General features: G+C 46.9%; 1 protein-coding gene across 3 annotated transcripts in view; it reads left to right on the top strand.

Annotated features, from left to right (window-relative positions):
* Nucleotides 1-4,116: 4,116 nt before the first annotated feature.
* Nucleotides 4,117-20,278, top strand: part of CTNNBIP1 (catenin beta interacting protein 1) — a 76,239-nt gene continuing 60,077 nt past the window's right edge. For 2 of the 3 annotated variants that reach the window (XM_049877865.1, XM_049877866.1), the window contains exon 1: nt 4,118-4,384. The gene's annotated coding sequence lies outside the window, so the exon portion shown is untranslated. Of the gene's footprint in view, nt 4,385-20,278 lie in introns of all 3 variants that reach the window. The other variant, XM_049877867.1, reaches the window with a different exon arrangement.

Here is a 20,278-nt window from a genome sequence, read left to right as displayed (position 1 = left end):
ACCTGAATATTTACCCTCATTTTTCTAAGTTTAAACATAACTTTTATTTCTTTATATCACATTATCTTCCTCTCCATATGAAAGATCTATGACTAAGTTTCTCAGCTCCTCTTTATTGTTTTAATGTTGTCTTCTTTTACATAATGACATTGCTGTTTCCCTGTTTTGAGTGTTTTTTTATCTTGATTTATTTTTGTGATTTTCCCTATCTGGGTTGACATCTGATTGCTCTGTCCAGTGTTGTAGTCTTGGGTTGATATCTGATATTATTGATTTTCTAACCAGAGAACTCCCTTTAGTATTTCTTGTAGTTTTGGTTTGGTTTTTATGAATTCCCTAAACTTCTGTTTATCTGGAAATGTCCTAGTTTTGCCTTCATATTTGAGAGAAAATTTTGCTGGATGTACGATTCTTGGCTGGCAATTTTTTTCCTTCAACGCTTTATATAAGTCATCCCATTGCCTTCTTGCCTCTGTGGTTTCTGCCGAGTAGTCCGAGCTTATTCTTATTGACTCTCCTTTTAGGTGACTTTTCGTTTATCTCTAGCTGCTCTTAAAATTCTCTCTTTACCTTTTTTCAGCACGTTTGATCATGATATGTCTTGGTGACTTTCTTTTAGAATCTACCTTATGCGGAGTTTGATGAGCACCTTGGATAGATATCTTCTCATCTTTCACAATATCAGGGACACTTGCTGCCTACAAATTTACAATTCTCTTCATATTTTCTGTATTCCTCCCTGTTCTGGTACTCCAGTCACTTGTATGTTGTTTCTCTTGATAGAGTCCCCCGTGATTCTTAGGGTTTCTACATTTTTTTTAATCCTTTTATCTGATTTTTCTTCAAATATATTGGTTCCAAGTGCTTTATTTTCAATCTCACCAATTCTGCCTTCCACTTGCTTAATTCTGCTCCTCTAACTTTGTATTGAGTTGTCTGATTCTATAATTTTATTTTTAACCTTCTGAATTTCTGATTGCTGTCTCTCTATGGATTGTTGCAGCTTATTAAATTTTTCATTATATTCTTGAATAACCTTTTTAATTTTTTCAACTGCTTTATCTGCGTGTTCCTTGGCTTGTTCTGCATTTTGTCTGATCTCCTCCCTGATCTCATTCCTGATGTCTTGAAGAGTTCTGTATATTAATCTTTTGTACTCTGCATCTGGTAATTCCAGGAAGGCACTTTCATGCAGAAAATCTCTTCATTCTTTGTTTTAGAGCTTGTTGAAGTGATCATGGTCTCCTTCCTTGTGTGATTTGATATGAACTCTTGTCTCTGAGCCATCTATAAGTTATTGTATTATTTTCTTTGCTTACTGTATCCTAGCTTCTTGTTTTGATTTGCTTTGATAAGCCCAAATAGGTTGCTTGAGTGAGTTAGCTTGATTATTTTCACCTTTGAAGCTTTAACATCCTGTCACCAGATGACTAGAGCTATTATCAGGTATATCAGCCTAGGCGTCCATTCACTTTTCTTGTACGGATTCAGCTCAGGTGTCCAGGTAGTTGGTCATCAAATGTGTGGTACAGGCTCTGTCCTACAGTCTTAGGGGGCAGGAGTGATTGCTGTAGGTACAGGTATCTGGTTGCAGCAGGGCGTAATGCTCTGAACAAGGCAGGGGGCTGAGAACTGTCCCCTGAGTGTCTGTGAGGAAAGCATGTCCCTATTCCCTAGAGCGCACAGGTGTGTGGGTTCTGCAGATGGACCACGGGTACACAATGCTTTTGGTTGTAAGTCGTGGGAGATACCAGTTATCCTTGGACCCCTGTTGCGAGTGGCTGGGTGACCTGAGTGGAGCGACCAGTCCTCAAGCCCCTGATGTGGGTAGGTGAGGACCCTGTTTAATAGGCAATGCAGTGTCAAACATCAAACACTCTCCTCTCTACCACACAGCTGAGACAGTTGTAGTCTGCCAACAGGACCTATTCTCCTGAAATAGGCCCACAAAGATCCATGCGGGGCGGAAAGGTATTCGACGTGCACGGACCATTTATGCCTGGACAGGAGCCACTTCTGTCCTGAGCTCCCCAGGTTAGTGGAGCTGGCAGGTTATCTTTTCCCCCAATTGTGAATTTATTCCTTCTCCAAGTCTGGGAGAATGGCTCAGCATGCTCAGTAGACATCAAGCCCAGCGACATCAACAGCCACTGAAGCTGGCTTGGGCGCTGGGGGTGCAGCAAAATATACACAAGTGCTCAGCTTTTGCTGAGAATGCTGGGAGGCTGTGCAGCTGGCTGTTTCTCCCTGAGGAAACTGCAGCTGAAGGCTACCTCCAACCCGCCACAGTCACTCCCGGGAATGGTGGCTGAGGGTTCCCGGCAATTCAGTTCTGGCAACTCCCCTCCACTTCTGAACCATCTGTCCCTCACCCTGCCACTCAGTCTGTTTTCTAACTTTGCCTTTGAAGTTCAGGGCTCCTAGCTTGTCATCAATACAGTCATTTCACTTGTTTTTTAGGGCCTTTGTTGTAAGAGGGTTCACTGGAAGCATCTCAGTACTCCGTCATATTGGCCCCGCCTCCTTTTTTTTCAAATTTGAGTTTTTTTCTATAATTTTCTCCCATTTTATCTGGTACCATCTATTGTGTCCCTGGTCAAAACAGTCAGTGGTGGTAGCTGGGCACAATCTAGTTCTGGTCTCAGGATAGATGAGGCCTTGGCTCACGTAGGGGATTTCCTTCCTTCTCTTTTGCTCCAGTTGAGTAGAGACCAATAGTTGTATCTTAGATGGCCTGGAGCAGTTCTACTCTGTAACACATGGGAAATCAACCCCAGGCAGTGCGTGTGAGGTTTTTTTGTTTTGTTTTCATTCCTTTTGCAGAGGGATGGGGAAGAAATGTAGGGGGAGGTGGAAGAGGATGGAACAGAAAAAGAATAAAAAGTTGAGAAAAGAGTTAGGAGGATTCTGAATTGGGGTTAGTGTCACATCATGTAACTAGTAAATTAAAATGTTGAAGATGAGGCCACACTTAAAGACATATGTCCCTTTAAAGGGGAAGGTGGATGTCAAAAGGAATTCACCTCTTGCTTAAAATGGGCTGTTTCTCCCTGTATCTCTGTCCAGATAGAGCCACACTGTCCGTGTTGTTGTTGTTAGGTGCCCTGGAGTCACTTCAGAATCATAGAGAATCTATGTACAAGAAAAGAAACACTGCCCAGTCCTGCGCTATCCTCACAATAGTTGGTAAGTTTGAGCCCACTCTTGCAGCCACTGTGTCAATCCATCTCTTTTCCTCTGTTTCGCTGACCCTCTACTTTACCAAACATGATGACTTCTCCAGGAACTGGAGACATTTTAAACCTCTCCCCAGAAAAATGCACTCACTACAAACGCAAACAATATCCTGAGTTTTCACGGACCACGGAGGCCCAACCCGGAACTCTCTGTGATCCATAGATTCCGGGTTAAGACTCCCAGACAGACAGGCCTCAAATTCAAAGGAGGGCCTAACTGCTTTAAGGTAGCACTGTTCCTGGCTCAGTGACGCATGAAGACCACGCCTCTGTTTTGCAATTGCTTGTGTCCGACTCAAATTTTTCAGGGGTCTTGGGTAAACCGGACTCACCGGGGATTCCGCCCCGTCTGGCCTCCCCAGTTTTTAAACCCACACCGGCGTGTGGGAGAGGCCATTATTTTTACAGGATCACTGTGCTCCTGGAGCAGCTAGCGACGAGCCGATTGCTTTACCGCAGCGCCAGCTCCATCCTGAACCCAAATTCTGACCTCACAAAGCTCCCTACCGGGAGCCCCGGCTTGCCGCTCCTTCCCTGCCCCGGGCCTCTCTCCTCCCATTGGCTCCGAGCTCAGACAAGGCACCACCTGCGACTCAGTTCGACCCGCCCACTTGGTAACCCCGCCCACAGGCCCCTGGCTCCGCCCCACAGCCTGAGGAGCCCAATGCGTGTCCCCGTATGCCCCGGAGGACCCACCCCGCAGCAGGGAGCCCCGCCCCCGGCCTGAGGCAACCAATGCGCGTCCCTGTGCGCCCTGCAGGATCCACCCCGTAGCAGGGAGCTCCGCCCCCTGTCTTAGTTAACCAATGCGCTTCCCAGCGCCCCCCGCCCACGCCCGCAGGCCCCTCCCCGGAGCTCCCACTCCCCGCGGCCTCCTTCCCTGGGCGGTGCCCTCGCCGAGCCTCCGCCGCCCGCTTGGAGCCGATGCCGCCCCCTCCGCCGGTCCCTCCCCCGGCAGCCTGGCGCCTCCCTCCCTTGCCGCCGCGGTGACTCACGGAGCGGGAGGCGGAGGCTTAGGCTGCTGCTCCCGCTGCTCTGCCGCTGCCGTTGCCGCCGCGGCTGCTCGGGCTGCGCGCTCCCCGGAACAGGCCGCCGCACGCCGCGCCCCGGACCCGCAGTCCCGCCGGTCGGCCGGGTGGGCGGCCCAGGTAAGCGCGAGGCCGGCCCACCCCGCAGCGCCCCGGCCGCGTCGCGCCGCTGCGGGGAGCCGCCGGCCCTTTGTCTCCCGGGGAGGGGCCGCGGGGGGCGCCCCCGACCTGCTCGAACCCACCACCCGGCCCGGCGGCGCTGCGCCCTGCCTGGGCCCGGCCTCCGCCCCGCCGAGCCCGCTGCCGCCTCGCTGCCCTAACCCCGCCGCAGACCCTCCTGCTTTCCTCACCTGCGCCAGGGGGACGCCTCCACAGGTGTCCGCGCCACCCACCCTATGGCTCACCCACGGCGTCGGCGAGGGTTGTCATCGCCTGTCAGCCTTCCTGGTCCTCAGGCCCCCCTGACTCTTCTGTCACCTGCGCCCCACTCTCAGCACCCTGACCCTCACTTACACTCTGTGTAGAGTCCCTCCACATTTCCCCAAACTAAATGCTTCCAAGGTCTTGCGGCTGGGCCGCGCTTCCTCTCGCCTTGGCTTGATTTACCTGATGTTTGACCATTTCCCCATTCCCACTCTCCCTGTGGAGTGTTCCTGGAAGGTACACCTGGAGGCACATGTCTCACCCGTATGGCCTGTAAATGCGAGCCTGCAAAATTAACCCCTCAGAGCCCCAAAACTGCACTTCTCTCCTCGGTTTCCTCACCCCTGTCCCCAGCCGCCTTGCTTTTTCTTGAAGTTGGTAACCAAGACACTTAGGTCTGGACACCCAAGCTCTGTTAGGCCCCATGTTCCTCCCTCTCCTCTGTGTGTGGAACTTGTCTGAGCAGTACCTGCTGTCAGGTTGGCTCTTGGGAAGGCAAGGGAGCCTGTGTTGGCAGCAAATCAAGAGCTGTATGAATAATGAACTGTGTGGCTTGCAGCACCTCCTATCTGAGGATCTAAGTATGCTAGAGTTGTTAATTATTTTGTCTCCTGTCATTCACCGGACTTAGGGAAGCATGCCTGGTAGACCGCTGGGTAAATTGAGGTACAGGGTGTGTTGGTAAGAGACCTGGAGGCGCCAGAGTTTGTACTGAGGTACTGTTACCAAGTGCCCTGGCTCTCAGCTCCCTGCTACAACCACCAGGCACTTATTCCTGGCTCAAAACCCCAAGTGATACCGATCTCTTGTGCCATTAAAGTGTCCAGGGATACCAGCAGCTTTCTCTGATTTAAAGCAGAACTTTGAATTACAAGTAAAAGTTCTGGCTGTTGAATGCCAGTGTGTCATTCATGGTTTTCTGGTAGAGTTAGTGATCCGTGTAAATATCAGCCATCTCTGTGAGATGGACGCTCATTCATTAATTCATTCAGTACGTAGAGAGCACTGAGCATGTGCCAGGCACCGTTCCAGGCACTGAGGGTACAGTGGTGAAGAAGCCAGACACAGTCCCTGGCCTCCTGGAATTGACATTCTGAAGGGATAGCAAGACAGACAATAAGCAAGGAAACAAGCGAACAAAATAATTTCATTTGTGGCAAGTGCTATGAACGTGGTTAGGGACCAGGACGGGTAAGAATTTGTAGGTGGTAAAAAAGAGTTTGAGTTTTATTGCAAGTACAGTTGGAAGCCATGGGGGGATCTTAACCAGGGAGGTGATACCATCTAATTTAAGGTTAAAGAAATGGCACTGGCTGCTATATGGAGATGGGGTTGTAAGCAGCAGAGGTAGAAGCAAGGATACCAGTTGGGAGACACAGTTGTAGCTACCAGGCAAGAGATGATGGTGGCTTGGGGGACCAGGGTAGTAGCGGTAGAAGTATAGTGAAAAGGTAGAACCAGGCTGTTCCCCTTGGGAGAGGCTGAGAGCTGTAGAGCAGTTTTCAGAAACCCAGCCTGTAAACTAGTTGCCATCAAATCAATTTCAATTCATGGTGACCCCACATGTGTCAGAGTAGAACTGTAATATATAAAGTTTTCTTTTTTGGGGGGGGAGGGCAAAAAAAAAAAAAACCCAGCTTCTTTAGTTCTCCTTGTTTATGTAGTTAGGAGGAAAGACAATTTTAGTTCAATTCAGTTTGAAGCAGTAGGACCCAGAAATTAATTTTTTCCTCTTTAGGCAACTGTTTACCTTGTATGACTCGAGTTCTTTCAGAATTCTGCCTTCCTTCTGGGTTCCTCCCAAGATGGCATCTTTTGGAAGGAAGTGAGGTTATTTTTTGTATGTGACCAATTCTATAGGGTTTTCAATGGCTGATTTTTCGAAAGTAGATCGCCAGGCCTTTCTTCCAAGGCACCTCCAAGGACTCCAGCCTCCAACTTTTTGGTTAGCTGCTGAGCACGTTAACCATTTGCACCACCCAGGGACTTTGGGGAACATAGACTGACACAAACATGTCTAGTAGACAATTTCTAGAACTGATCATGGTCAGGTTTAATTCAGCAACCCTTACGTAGCATCTGTTTTGTACCAGGTATTGTGCTAGACACTAGGAATACAGACATGAGTAAGGTAAGATGCTGCCCGTGAGCTTACGTTCTGGTGGACCTTAGGATTTAAGTCAAAGCAGTCTCCATGTTATAAACAGCATCCTCACAGAATAGGCCACCCTGTCCTTGATGGAAGATGGTTTTGGGGTTTAAAAACCAATTAGAGGTGAAGGAGGGCAGAACACACTGAGCTTCATTCCTGCATCCGCCTATGTTTTTTAAATGGGAAAATTATTGCCCTGCCTCTGTTGTAAGATGTTGCGCCAAGAAATCGAGACTGTTCTCATGGTGGTTGGGAGAACAACTCAGTGGCCGTGAACTTGAGCAGTTAACCAGGATTAAATGTGATCTACTTGCCCCTTGGAATCTGTGCTGTTAGAACATGTCAGAGTGGGAAGACCTTGAGGGTTATGTAGGCCAGCCTCCCTCCTTTTATGGTGGGCCCCTGTGGCCTCAAGAGGCTGGGTTCCTCCTTGAAGCCCCGTAGCAGTTTCTGTATTTTCTTCTGGCGCCTGTCACTTTCTACCTGTATTTCAGCTCCATGTGTATGCTTGTGACTCTAAGCTTCCTGAGCCCAGGATCCCTGTTGGGTTCATCTTTGCATCCCTTTATAGCACCTGCACCGCTGCCTTGCATGAAGTGTGAGCCCATCAAGTCTTGGTATCTTGTAGCACCTAAAACTGGAACCCAGGAATTCTGACCCTGCCTCTGTCTTTTCATCACACAATGATTTTTTTTGTTGTTGTTGTTGTGAAAATATATGTAACACAACATTTACCAATTCAACATTTTTTTTTTTAATCATCAACATTTTTTATTAACTTTGAAATGAAGGGAGTAGGTTTTCATTAGTGAATGAAAAGCCCTGGAGTAGTAGCAGGCGGGAACAAGCTGTGGACCAGGTTTAGGGGTGCATATCCCCCAATAGGGGTTAATATGCTAAAATCCTCAGTGCTGGGAAGAGAGGACACGCTTGGCCGTCAGCTGACTTGCTGCTCACCTCTAACTGGACCACCCCACTGCAGCTTCTCCCTTTCAGTATTTGTGATGGAGCATCAAACAGAGAACAGAGAACAGCTTCTCATTCCCAGTTCCTTACCACCCTCCCCACACTCCATTCGTTCGTTGATTTAGGTTGCTGTCAAGGCTGAAATTCAGAGTTAAAGACTTGCCCTGTTATAATCTTGTCAGGTGGCTTGATGAAACTCTCCCTGTGTCCCTGTGCCTCAGTTTTCCCATCTGTAAAATGCGGAGAGTTTGAACTGCACTATCAACCTTGCTGTATTGTGAAGGTCAAACATGTGATTCCAGTGTAGAACACTGTCTTGGTTACCTAGTACTGCTATAACAGAAATACCACAAATGGTTGGCTTTAACAAAGAGAAGTTTATTTCCTCATAGTAAAGTAGGCTAAAAGTCCAAATTCACGGTGTCAGTTCCAGGGGAAAGCTTTCTCTCTCTTTTGGCCTCCTCATCATTGTTCCCCTGGACTAGGAGCTTCTCCACACAGGTACCCCAGGTCTAAAGGACACACTCTGCTCCTGGCACTGCATTCTTGGTGGTATGAAGTCCTGCCTCTCTGCTAGCTTCCCTTTCCTTTTATCTCTTGAGAGATAAAAGGTGATTGCAGGCCACAGCCCAGGGAAACTCCCTTTACATTGGATCAGGGATGCGACCTGGTTAGGGTGTTACAATTCCACCCTAATCCTCTTTAATATAAAATTACAATCACAAAATGGAGGACAACCACAGAATACGGGGAATCATGGCCTAACCAAGTTAGTACACACATTTTTGGGGAGGCATAATTCAATCCATGACAAACACGCTGAAAATGCATGGAATATCATGGAAACATCAGTCAAAGTGATTCCAAAAGGCAAATATGCTCATATTTCTGCCTGTTTAAACTGTTTTGATGGTGTCGTGTTTATAGAATAAATCCAAATCCTTTCTACAGTGTACGACAGTGCCTGACCTGCCCCTTGCCAAACCTCCAATATCGCCATGTGTCATTTTCCCCTTCGTTGGCCTCCCTTTTGATCCTCAAAAATGTCATGACCTTTCCCAGGGCTGGGCCTTTCTGCTGACTGGTCCCTCTGCCTGGCTCAGAGCTCTTTGCTAGTCTCTTCCTCTCATCTCTCAGGCTCAGCACAAACCTCACCACCATACAGAAGCCACCCCTGGCACCCTGGACCAAGTCAGGTCTCCTGATGCACCCACTTGTAACTCTGGACTTGGCCTCCTTAGTTTTGACCTCAGCTGTGTAATGAGTTGATTATGTCTGTCTCTTCTGCAAGAATATGAGCTCCTCAAGGACAGGGACTATGGGTGACTTAATCCATGCTAAGTCCCATGGTCCGATGGAAAGTTCTCAATAAGTATTTGTTGAAAAAAGGAAAGAATAAATGTATTAATTGAAGATATTAATTTAATTCCTTCTCTGTAGGAAGTGCTGGGGTAGACCCTGGCTGATGTCCTGTATTCTGTCCACATCAACAGATTGGGAAGAAACTCCAAAGGTAGTCACAATAAGTTCACATTCAGAGTGAAGCTGCTCATTCAGAGAGAAACTTACCTCGGGGGGAAAAAAAAAGCAATTAAAAACAAAATTGTGCTTTAAGTAAAAGTTTACAGTTCAAGTTAGTTTCCCATACAAAAATGTATACACACATTGTTAGGTGACCCTAGTTGCTCTCCATATAATGGGACAGCACACTTCTGCTTTCCACACCAGATATCCAAAAAAAAAAAAAAACCATTTGCTACTAACCTTAACATATACAAAATGTGCAGTAACCATTTAGATCTGACAGGGAAAATTCCATTTTGGTAGTATTTAGAAACTTTAAATGGTTCTAAACCTTATATTTGCAGATAATTAATAAGCACATGCTATTCATAATTCAAGAATCCCTGTGTAGTATAAACAGTTAACATGCTCGGCTCCTAACTGAAAGATTGGATGATCGAGTCTACCCAGAGTGCCTGAGAAGAAAGGCCTGGAGATCTTCCAAAAAAATCAGCCATTAAAAACTATATGAAGTGCTCTGACACACATGGAGTTGCCATGAGTCAGAGTCGACACAGTGGCAGCTGGTTGTTGTTGTTAGGTGCTGTCGAGTTGGTTCTGACTCATAGCAACCCTGTGTACCACAAAACAAAACACTGCCCGGTCCTGTGCCATCCTTACAATCGTTATGCTTGAGCCCATTGTTACGGCCACCGTGTCAGTCCATCTCGTTGAGGGTCTTACTTTTTCTGCTGACCCTGTACTTTACCAAGCACGATATCCTTCTCCAGGGACTGATCCCTCCTGATAATATGTCCAAAGTACATAAGACGCAGTTTTGCCATCCTTGCTTCTAAAGGAGCATTCTGGTTGCACTTCCTCCAAGACAGGTTTGTATGTTCTGGCAATCCATGGTGTATTCAGTATTCTTCGCCAACAGCACAATTCAGAGGCGTCAGTTCTTCAGTCGTCCTTACTCATTGTCCAGCTTTCACATGCATATGATGTAATTGAAAATACCATGGCTTGGGTCAGGCACACCTTGGTGTTCAAGGTGACATCTTTGCTTTTCAACACTTCAAAGAGGTCCTATGCAGCAGATTTGCCCAATGCAATGGCAACTGGTGGTATTCATTAATTCAGCAAATAATTATTGAGCACCTACGGGGTACCAGGCTCTGTCCTCTGCCCAGCAGTAACTGAGATTCAACATTTTTTACATGTACAGTTCAGTGACATTGTACAACTATCACCGTTTTCCATTTCCAAATTATTCCACCATTGACAAACACTCAGTGACCTCCTAAGCAAAGACTCCCCTTTTGTCCCTCCCTCTCACTCCTGTTGTTGTTAGATGCCCTTGAGTCGGCTCCGACTTATAGCAACCGTGTGCGCAACAGAACGAAACACTGCCCTGTCCCGAGCTATCCCCACAATCATTGTTATGCTTGAGCCCAGTGTTGCAGCCACTGTATCAGTCCATCTCCGAGGGTCTTTCTCTTTTTCGCTGACCCTATACCTACTCCTGGTAATCGCTAATTAACCTCAGTCTCAGTGTATTTGCCTCTTTCGTACAAGTGGGGTCATACAATTTGTCCTTTTGTGTCTGACTAATTTCACTCAGCATGACATTTTCAAGGTTCATCCACGTTGTACCACATTATCAGGACTTCATTTCTCTTTATGGCTGAGTAATGTTCTGTTGTATGGATAGACCACATTTTGTTTATCCATTCATCTGTTAATGGACACTTGGGTTGTTTCCACCTTTTGGCTATTGTAAACAATGCTACAGTGAACACTGGTGTACAGATTTCAGTTTGTGTTCCTGCTTTCTAGGTCATATGGTAGCTCTATATTTAACTTTTAGAGGAACTTCAAACTGTTTTCCATGGCAGCTATACCATTCTGCTTTCCCACTAGCAGTGGGTGAAGGTTCAGACCATGCTTTCTTGTGAAGTCCTCACCAGGGTCCAACAGCCCCTCATTTCACCTTGCTCACAGTGCAGATCAGCCCTTCCCTGCTGGATCTGCCTGCTCTCCAGCCCTGCCCACGGGGTGCAGGTGCTGTGGGTACTGACCAAGTTGTTATTTGACACTCGGCAAATACGAAGTGTAGCTCTCAGAGCGTGGTCTTTGCATTAAGACTATCTCGATCTGGATCTTGTTTCTGCCATTCTGAGCAGTGTGACCTTCAGCAAGTAACTTAACAGCTCTGTGCCTCAGTTTACCCTATCTGTAAATTAATAATACTTGTGGAGCTGTTGGGAAAATTAAGTAATACCTAATAGATGCTTAGAATCCCTGGGTGGCTGTTATGAATTGAATTGTGTCCCCAAAAACTATGTGTTATAAATCCTAACCTCCATGCCTGTGGTTATAATCCCATTTGGGAATGGGGTTTCTTTGTTATGTTAATGAGACAAGATTAGTGTAGGGTATGTTTTAACTACATCTCTTTTGAGATATAAACCAAAAACCCATTGTTGTTGACTCAATTCTGATTCATAGCAACCCTATAGGACAGAGTAAAACTGCCCTACAGAGTTTCCAAGACTGTAATCTTTATGGAAGCAGACTGCCACATCTTTCTACTGTGGAGTGGCTGGTGAATTGGAACTGCCGACCTTTCAGTTAGCAGCTGAGCGCTTAACCACTGTGCCACCAGGGCTCCTTCTTTTGAGATAGAAAAAACATTAAACAAGCAAGCCAAAGAAACTGAGATGAGGAAAGATTGATGCCAAGCCACATGGAGATCTCCAAGGAGCCAGGAAATGAAGAGACAAGAACCTTCCCCCAGAGCCCGCAAAGAGAGAAAGGCTTCCCCTAGAGCCAGCACCTTGAATTCGAACTTCTAGCCTCGTAAACTGTGAGAAAATAAATTTCTGTTTGTTAAAGCTGTCCATATGTGGTATTTCTGTACAGCAGCACCAGATAACTAAAACAGTGGCATGAACGGTTAACGTGCTTGGCTGCTAATGGAATGCTTGGCGATTCGAGCCCATCCAGAGACACCTTGGAAGAAAGGCCTGGTGACCTGCTCCTGAAAGATCAGCCATTGAAAACCCTGTGGAGCACAGTTCTACTCTGACACACATAGAGTTGTCATGAGTTGGAATTGACTTGATGGCAGCTGGTACTAGTACTGGTATTAGATGCTCAGAACAGCACCTAGCACTTAATAAGTGCTTAGTTGAAATGTTAGCTGTTATTTTCACCATTACTGATTATCTGTTTGTCTGTCACCTCCTACCAGAATTTAAGCTCTTCGAGGGCAGGGGTTTTGTCTGTTCTGTGCACTGTTGTAGCTCAGTGCCTAAACTTTGTATGTGCTCAGTTAAATAGCATGGATTACTGAGGACCTGCCATGTGCTAGGCACTGTCGTGGGTGCTGTGGTTATAGCTAAGAACAAGACAGCCATGTCTGATAAGGCTTTTATTTCAGCCAGAGAGACAGACAGGAAACAAGTAAACAAGTGAACATAATAGTAGGATGGGGAAAGCGATACGGGGGAAAAAGAACAAGGCGGTGAGGTGGATAGTAGTTGGGATGAGGATTAGGGTCATACTTTTAGATGGTTCTGAGGATGTGACTTTTGAATGGAGACCTGGATGGGGAATAGGAGCCAGCAACAGAGATCCAAGAAACAGCCTCAAGTGGGCAGAGTTCAGCAAGGACAGGAGCTCTAAGCCTGGTGTGAATGGAGTGTAGTAAGCCTGGAGTCCACAGGGGCCAGCCTTTGTGGCCATGGTAAGGAAGTGAGATTTTACTCTTAAATTCTGAACAGTGGGAGTCACTGCACAGGCACTTTTCCTAGGTTGTCAGAGAATATTGAGAGTAGGAGGAAGAACAGGATGCTAGGAGGGTAGTCGAAGTGAGCCATCCTTGTCCTAAGAAGACTCTTTGGAGGTCAGCACCATCAGTGAGAATTAATTGGAGGTTTCCCGTTCCTCTGGCCTGGGTACCCAAGAAGGGCTCTGGGTGGCGCAAGCAGTTTGCCATCAGCTGCTAACCTAGAGATTGGTGGTTCCAACCCACTCAGCGGTACTGCGGAAGAAAGTTCTGGCGATCTGCTGCCATAAAGATTGCAGCCAAGACCCTATGGAGTTGTTCTACTCTGCAACACATGGGGTTGCCGTGAGTTGGAATCATCTTGACAGCAGCGAGTGGGTACCCAGGAGACATGGGAACCATCAAGGCTGTAAAGGGATGTGTGTATGTCTGTGTGTCCTGCAGATTCTGTTGTGCTTTCTGCTTCTCCCTGAGTGTGTAAGTAATCAGTAAGCATTTCTTGAGTTGAATGAATGTTACCAGCTGTTAGCATCTTCTCTTACCCCATGGGACGTCCATGTTCCCTGCCCATCTCTTCATGAGTTCAAGACTCTGCTTGGCAGTGACTTTTTAGTAACCTTGGAGTTTTGCTGCTGCCATTCCTCATACATGCACCAAGGACACAAACACACATACACATATCACAGTCTCTTTTTGGCGGAAGGGTATATCAAAATTGACTGGACAGCGTTCCCATCCCCACCCACTTCCACTTCTCTTCCAGTCTCCTGTTGAGTATCACCAGGCCCTCTATAACCGCTGAAGACACACTGCCCCCTCTGGACACCTTCTGTTTGATCACTTCATCAGGAACACACTGGTACCTCGAAACCATTCCTCTCTTCAGTCTGGGTTGAGTGGCGTTGGGAAGCTCAGCAGAACACTCAGAGAGCTGGTGTTCCAAATCCGGGCTTCAAGTTGCCAGGAACCAGAGTTAACCACTTTGGACAGGGTGCCGTTGATGGCTTTTCAGATCCATACTCAGACATCCCATTGTCAGTGAGGTTCCATGGTGCCACTTGCTTGCCCACCTGAGAGGGCAGCTTGGGTTGTTGTCGTTAGGTACTGTCTAGTCAGTTCCAACTCATAGCGATTCTGTGTACAACAGAACAAAATGCTGTCCAGTCCAGCGCCATCCTTACAATCATTGTTATGTTTGAGCCCATTGTTACAACCACTGTGTCAGTCCGTCTCATTGAGGGTCTTCCTCTTTGTCACTGACCCTCTACTTTACCAAGCATGACGTCCTTCTCTAGGAACTGGTCCGTCCTGATAGAAAAGATGTCCAAAGTTTGTGAGACGAAGTCTCACCATCCGTGCTTCTAAGGAGCATTCTGGCTGTACTTCTTCCAAGACAGGTATGTTCATTCTTCTGGCAGTCCATGGTATATTCAGTATTCTTTGCCAACAGCATAATTCAAAGGTGTCAGTTTTTTTTCAGTCTTCCTTATTCATTGTTGAACTTTTGCATGCATATGAGGAGGTGATTGAAAATACCATGGTTTGGGTCAGGTGCAACTCAGTCCTCAAGGTGACACTTTTGCTTTTCAACACTTCAAAGAGTTCTTTTGCAGCAGGCTTGCCCAATGCAATATGTCGTTTAACATGAGTTAAAACCAAAACTGTTGCCGGCAGGTTGATTCTGACTCATAACGGCCCTGTAGGACAGAGTAGAGTTACCCCGTAGAGTTTCCAAGGAGAGGCTGGTGGATTTGAACTGCCGACCTCTTAGTTAGCAGCCAAGCTCCTAACTACTGCGTCACCAGGGCTCAAATAGGTGTAAGTTATTTCAGGGCCCTGGGCATTTCAGTGGCAGAATCAGAAATGCCTGTTAGTCATATGTCATCCGTAGCCTTGTAAAAACTAAACCCAGAGTGGGTGCCACCTTTTTCACACACAGCTGGTTTTCTTATTATGAAAGTGACACATGCTCATTTAGGAAATAAGAAATGAATGCTAACGGTGTTTTCCATGCATTGTCTCATTTAGTCCTCACGTAATCTCTGGGATGCGTGCCATTATTAGCATTTTACACAGTGAGAAGCTGAGGCCTAGGAAGGTTCAGTGCCTTCTTCGAGGTCAAGTGAGTCGGGGGCAGAGTCAGGTTTTGCACCCAGGCAGTATGGCTCCTGCAAGCTCTGGGCACCATGTTATGTACTGCATCTCAGCAGAAATGATAGGAAGAAAATAAAAATCTCCCTTAAGCCCAGTGTGGGTGAGGTTCTCAGGGTGCCAGCGTGAGCTCACTGGCCGCTGCAAGGGCTTTGGATCCTGGGCCTGTTCCCTGTCTTGTCTGACCTTGGGCAAGCTAATTAACCTCCCTTTGCCTTACTTTCCCCAACCATAAATGGGGATAATGATGCTCGTGCCTTCATAGCTCCCAGGGTCATTATGATGTTTGAGCCAACATGCTTTTGAACTTCTTTTATGAAAGGGAACTGAGCACCAACCGTTGTTATACACAGTTATTAATGACCTATTATGCCTGATCCTCCACCGACTCTTGTTAAAAAGGGAAGGACAACAGTCCTCAGGGGAAAGGGTGTCCTTCTGTGGTGGCCATAGAGGGAAAGAATGGACCAAAAAAATTTTTTTTTCAATGCATTCGAAGTTTTCCCTGCTCTGAAGTTTCCTAAGTACCGTGGGCTGGGAACGGCTCCGTTTTTCATAGTTGCTTATACTGGATAAGCTTCTGCAAGCAGATGTGTGTATACTGTGCAATGTAACAGGATTGAGGACCACTGATGGCAGGGTGGTCAAGGGCTTGGCTTCTAATCCTTGCTGTGATGCCCTTTATAATAGAAGCCGGGAACGTACAGAAATACCAAGAAGCGATGGTTGTCTTCCATTCATCCTCCCTTCCTTCTCATTATTCATTGATTCATTTAGTAAATATTTGTTGTTATTGTTAGTTGCCATTAAGTCAGCTCCAATGCATATGCAGCAGAACAAAACGTTGCCTGATCATGTGCCATCTTTATGATCGTTGGCTGCTCAAGTCCATTGTTGTGGCCACTGTGTATTTTGAGTGTCTTCCAACCTAGGGAGCTTATCTTCCAGCACTGTACTGGGCAATGTTCTGTTATGACCCATAGGATTTTCACTGGCTAAATTTCAGAAGTAGATTACCAAGCCTTTCTTCCTAGTCTGCCTTAGTTTGGAAGCTCTGCTGAAACATGTCCACCCCGCTGGCCTTTATAATGCTGGTGACATAGCTTCCAGCATCATAGCAATATGTAAGCCACTACAGCATGACAAACTGACAGATGGGTGGTGGAATAAATATTTATTGAACTTTCATTATGATCTGGGCACCTCCGTAGACATTGAGAACTGTGGTAAGCAGAGTAAAAATAGTTCCTCACTGTACAAAACTGATAGTCTAGGGCCAAGGGGCTTATTAGGTAGTTGGGATCAAGTGAACTTTATTCTCTTTAAGAGAGTGCATTACTGAGAGTGTTTTGAACTCTCAGGAGGAGAGTCAGGATGTAATTTCCAGGTGTACCTGCCTGCCCCAACCACTACCTGCCCTGGGTGGGCCTTAAGGTGAGGATTGTGTTTGGCTTTGTGGCAGAGCTAGGCAAGAGTTAACAGATTAAAGCCTCTATGTCACACCTAACAAAGGCTTCGCTTTGTGTGGGCATCTTTAGAAACACTTAGTGCCTTGGCAGCCCTGGCAGGTAAGAACCACTTCAAGCCTTAACTGTTTCACTGCTACTTGAGTTCAAGTCAGGGAGGAATGATCCCGGCAGTGGGCTTTTTCCAGACCTTTTTGTTTGGGGAGCTGGAATTTGAAGTTATGCCACCAGCCCAGTGCCTTTCTTATGTAACGGCCGCCAGACCTGGCCGCTCCAGAGTTCTCTGCCTGCCTGACAGGTCTCCCTCTGCCAACTTTGGCAAGCAGGCATATGGCGGCAGGCAGGCTGAGGGGCTGTCTGCAAGGAGCTCCCCAGCGTGGCCTCAGGGCTCCTGAAGGAACTGCGCATAGACACCTGGGTTGGTGTCCATGGAGTGGGGTGGGGGCAGGGTCCTCTCTGCTCCAAGCCTGCGTGGCACCAGGCTTCCAGGTTAGGGAGGCCTTGTCATTAACATGGAAAGCACACCGTGTTCTTCCTTTCTCCCTCCAGACAGGGCTGGGGCCCGGAGGACAGAGGCTGGCAGAGGAGTTGATCCATACTTTGGTGAGCGGAAGGCATAGGACAGTATGGTGTGCCCCTGGGTGATAATTATTTTCATCCAGCCCTGATACGTCCCTTTGTACAACGCTGTGTGCTAGCCAGCTTCCGCTTCTGTTGGAGCCCCACACTTACTCAGCATCTGATTTGGGGAGATGGTGGCATCATGAGGAGACTGGGTCACTCAGTGCACCTGGACTTGGTAAAGTGTGGCGGGAGCCTGGCAGTGATGCCGCCTCGGCTGGGAGAGTGTGACCCACTTCCACATCCTCTCCCACGTGGAGAGCTGGGTTGGAGGCTTTAGAGACCAGCTCCAATTAAGGCTCCTACAGGCCTGAGTCCCGCTGGGTATCCAGCCCACATGCTTCCTGCTGCTGGATTCCATGGTCCGGCGTCCTGAGCTGAATAACAACCCCATGGCCTGAATTTACCACCTTGCCATTCCAAAGTCCTGGATTCCTCAGGCCGGCTTCCTGCAGAGATCCAAGTCCCTGCGGATTCATATGCCCCCACAGTGTGAGCCCACCCCTCCCTTCCTGCTAAATCACCAGGCAAAACCTGGACTTGGTTTCCAAGGAGATGGGCTAGCCTCGACCTCCTGGCCCAGGGAAGGCTCACAGTGTTCCGGCCCAGGCAGCCCCTGCTGCCGAGAGGTCCTCTGGCACTTGCCCTCCCAGAATATTCTTCTACTGCAGGAATGTCATACAGAACTTGTTTCAGACCCTCCAGGTTTCTTCTGTTCTCTCCAGGTAGGGGACATTTTAATCATTTTCTGTTTGTGATGTATGCTTCTCTTTTATGTGTGTGTTTGATGATTTGATGAGTTTAGGCTGGTAAAGTGGCATTTCTGAGCTCCTGAATGATCCAGTCTTATTTACAAAGGAGGGAGAAAGGCAGGATACTGCCAAGGTCAGCATTAGCTGGGCATGTGATCACAGACCTATGTGTTCCTGACTGTGTGCTCCACATTTACTCCACATTCAGCTTCTGGGGTGAGGCAGGGTGTGCACACACATACACACATATACATGCGTACATGTATACATCCATGCACATACACATGTATACACATACACATGTCTGTGCATGCTCATACACACATATGTATACACGTATACACAGACACACATATACATATAAACATACATATACACACTCACATACGTCCTGTGTCTGTCCACGCTGTTATCACAGACACAGCAGCCTCATAGGGTACATGGTGGGCCTCTGTTGAATCACTGGTGTTACAGGAAGATGGGGTGCTAGTGACTGTTAGGACATGGTGGGGCTTACGGGCAAGCAATCCGACTGTGGAAATGTCCCTCCAGCACCCACAGTTCTGCCTGCCTACATGAGCAGCAGCCTTCTGGAACTTATGCTGGGACTCAGTGGAGTGGAGTCAGGTGGAACAAGTACAGGCTTTCCTGGTCCTTCCTCCCCTCTGAGGGGTACCGCCTCCGCCTCCTGAGAGAGGTAGAGTGTTCTCACCCTAAGTTTGCATAGGTATTTCGCCAGCTGCCCACTCCATTTCCTGGTCTCATTCGAAGAGACTTGTGAGCGATGCTGGTGGAGATTGAAGTTCTCAACATCAGACATTGCACTGGGCTGGTGGGGCCACCCAGATGAATATATTTCTTTTATGCTGACTTCTGACCCCATTCTACCTCCTTTAAAAAGAAATAATTTATTTTTTTGAGTAGGTAATGTATACCGTACAGAATTCAAAAGAATATATAGTGAAAACTCAGTCTTCCTCCCTCTCTGGGTTTCCAGCCACCTAGGTCTCCTAGCAACATCATGATAAACAGAGAAAATATTGAAGTTGTAGGATTTCATTTTATTTGGATCCACAGCCAACACCTATGGAAGCAGCAGTGAAGAAATCAAACGATGCATTGCACTGGGCAGATCTGCTGCAAAAGACCTCTTTATAGAGTGTTAAAAAGCAAAGATGCCACTTTAAGGACTAAGGTGCACCAGGCCCAAGCCATGGTATTTTCAATCACCTCATATGCATATGAAAACTGGACAGTGAATAAGGAAGACTGAAGAAGAATTGGTGCCTTTGAATTATGGTCTTGGCAAAGAACATTGACTATACCGTGGATTGCCAGAAGAATGAACAAATCTTAGAAAAAGTCTTAGAAGAAGTACAGCTAGAATGCTCATTAGAGGCAAGAATGGCGACAGTTCGTCACACATACTTTGGACATCATGCTTGGTAAAAGTAGAAGGTCAGAGAAAAAGAGGAAGACCTCAATGAGATGGATTGACACAGTGGCTGCAGTAGTGGTCTCAAACACAGCAACAATTGTGAGGATGGTGCAGGACCAGGCAGTGTTTCATTCTGTTGTACATGGGGTCGCTATGAGTTGAACTGGCTCGACGGCATCTAACAACAACAAGGTCTCCTTTCCCAAAACAACCACTGTTAAGACCTTCACCTTGTGTATCTACCAGAGATACTCTATACATATACAAGTATGTCATACTCATGTACAGCCACACACACACAGTAATACACAGTGTTTCCACCTAATTTTTTTTCACTTAACAGTAAATACTGAAACTCATTCGGTACTATTATCTTCATCATTATTGTCATCTCTGCCATCATTTGGCTAGTACCTCTCTGAGCACTATCTGTGTACTGGGTATTATTATAAGTGCTTTACTTACATTAACTTATTTACCCCTCACAACAATTATATAAACCAAAAAAAAAAAAACCAAACTCACTGCCATCGAGTGAATTCTGACTCAAAGCGACCCTATAGGACAACAGGGTAGAACTGCCCAATAGGGTTTCCAAGGCTGTAAATCTTTACAGAAGTAGACTGCCACATCTTTCTCCCATGGTACGGCTGGTGGGTTCCAACTACTGACCTTTCAGTTAGTAGCCGAACACTTAACCACTCTGTGACCATGACTCCTTAAGTAACTTCTCTAAGGTCATTTAGAAC

The sequence above is a fragment of the Elephas maximus genome, chromosome 3 (genome assembly GCF_024166365.1).
Source record: "Elephas maximus indicus isolate mEleMax1 chromosome 3, mEleMax1 primary haplotype, whole genome shotgun sequence".
Taxonomy (NCBI): Eukaryota; Metazoa; Chordata; class Mammalia; order Proboscidea; family Elephantidae; genus Elephas; species Elephas maximus.
This window is presented reverse-complemented; position numbering and strand designations above follow the sequence as displayed.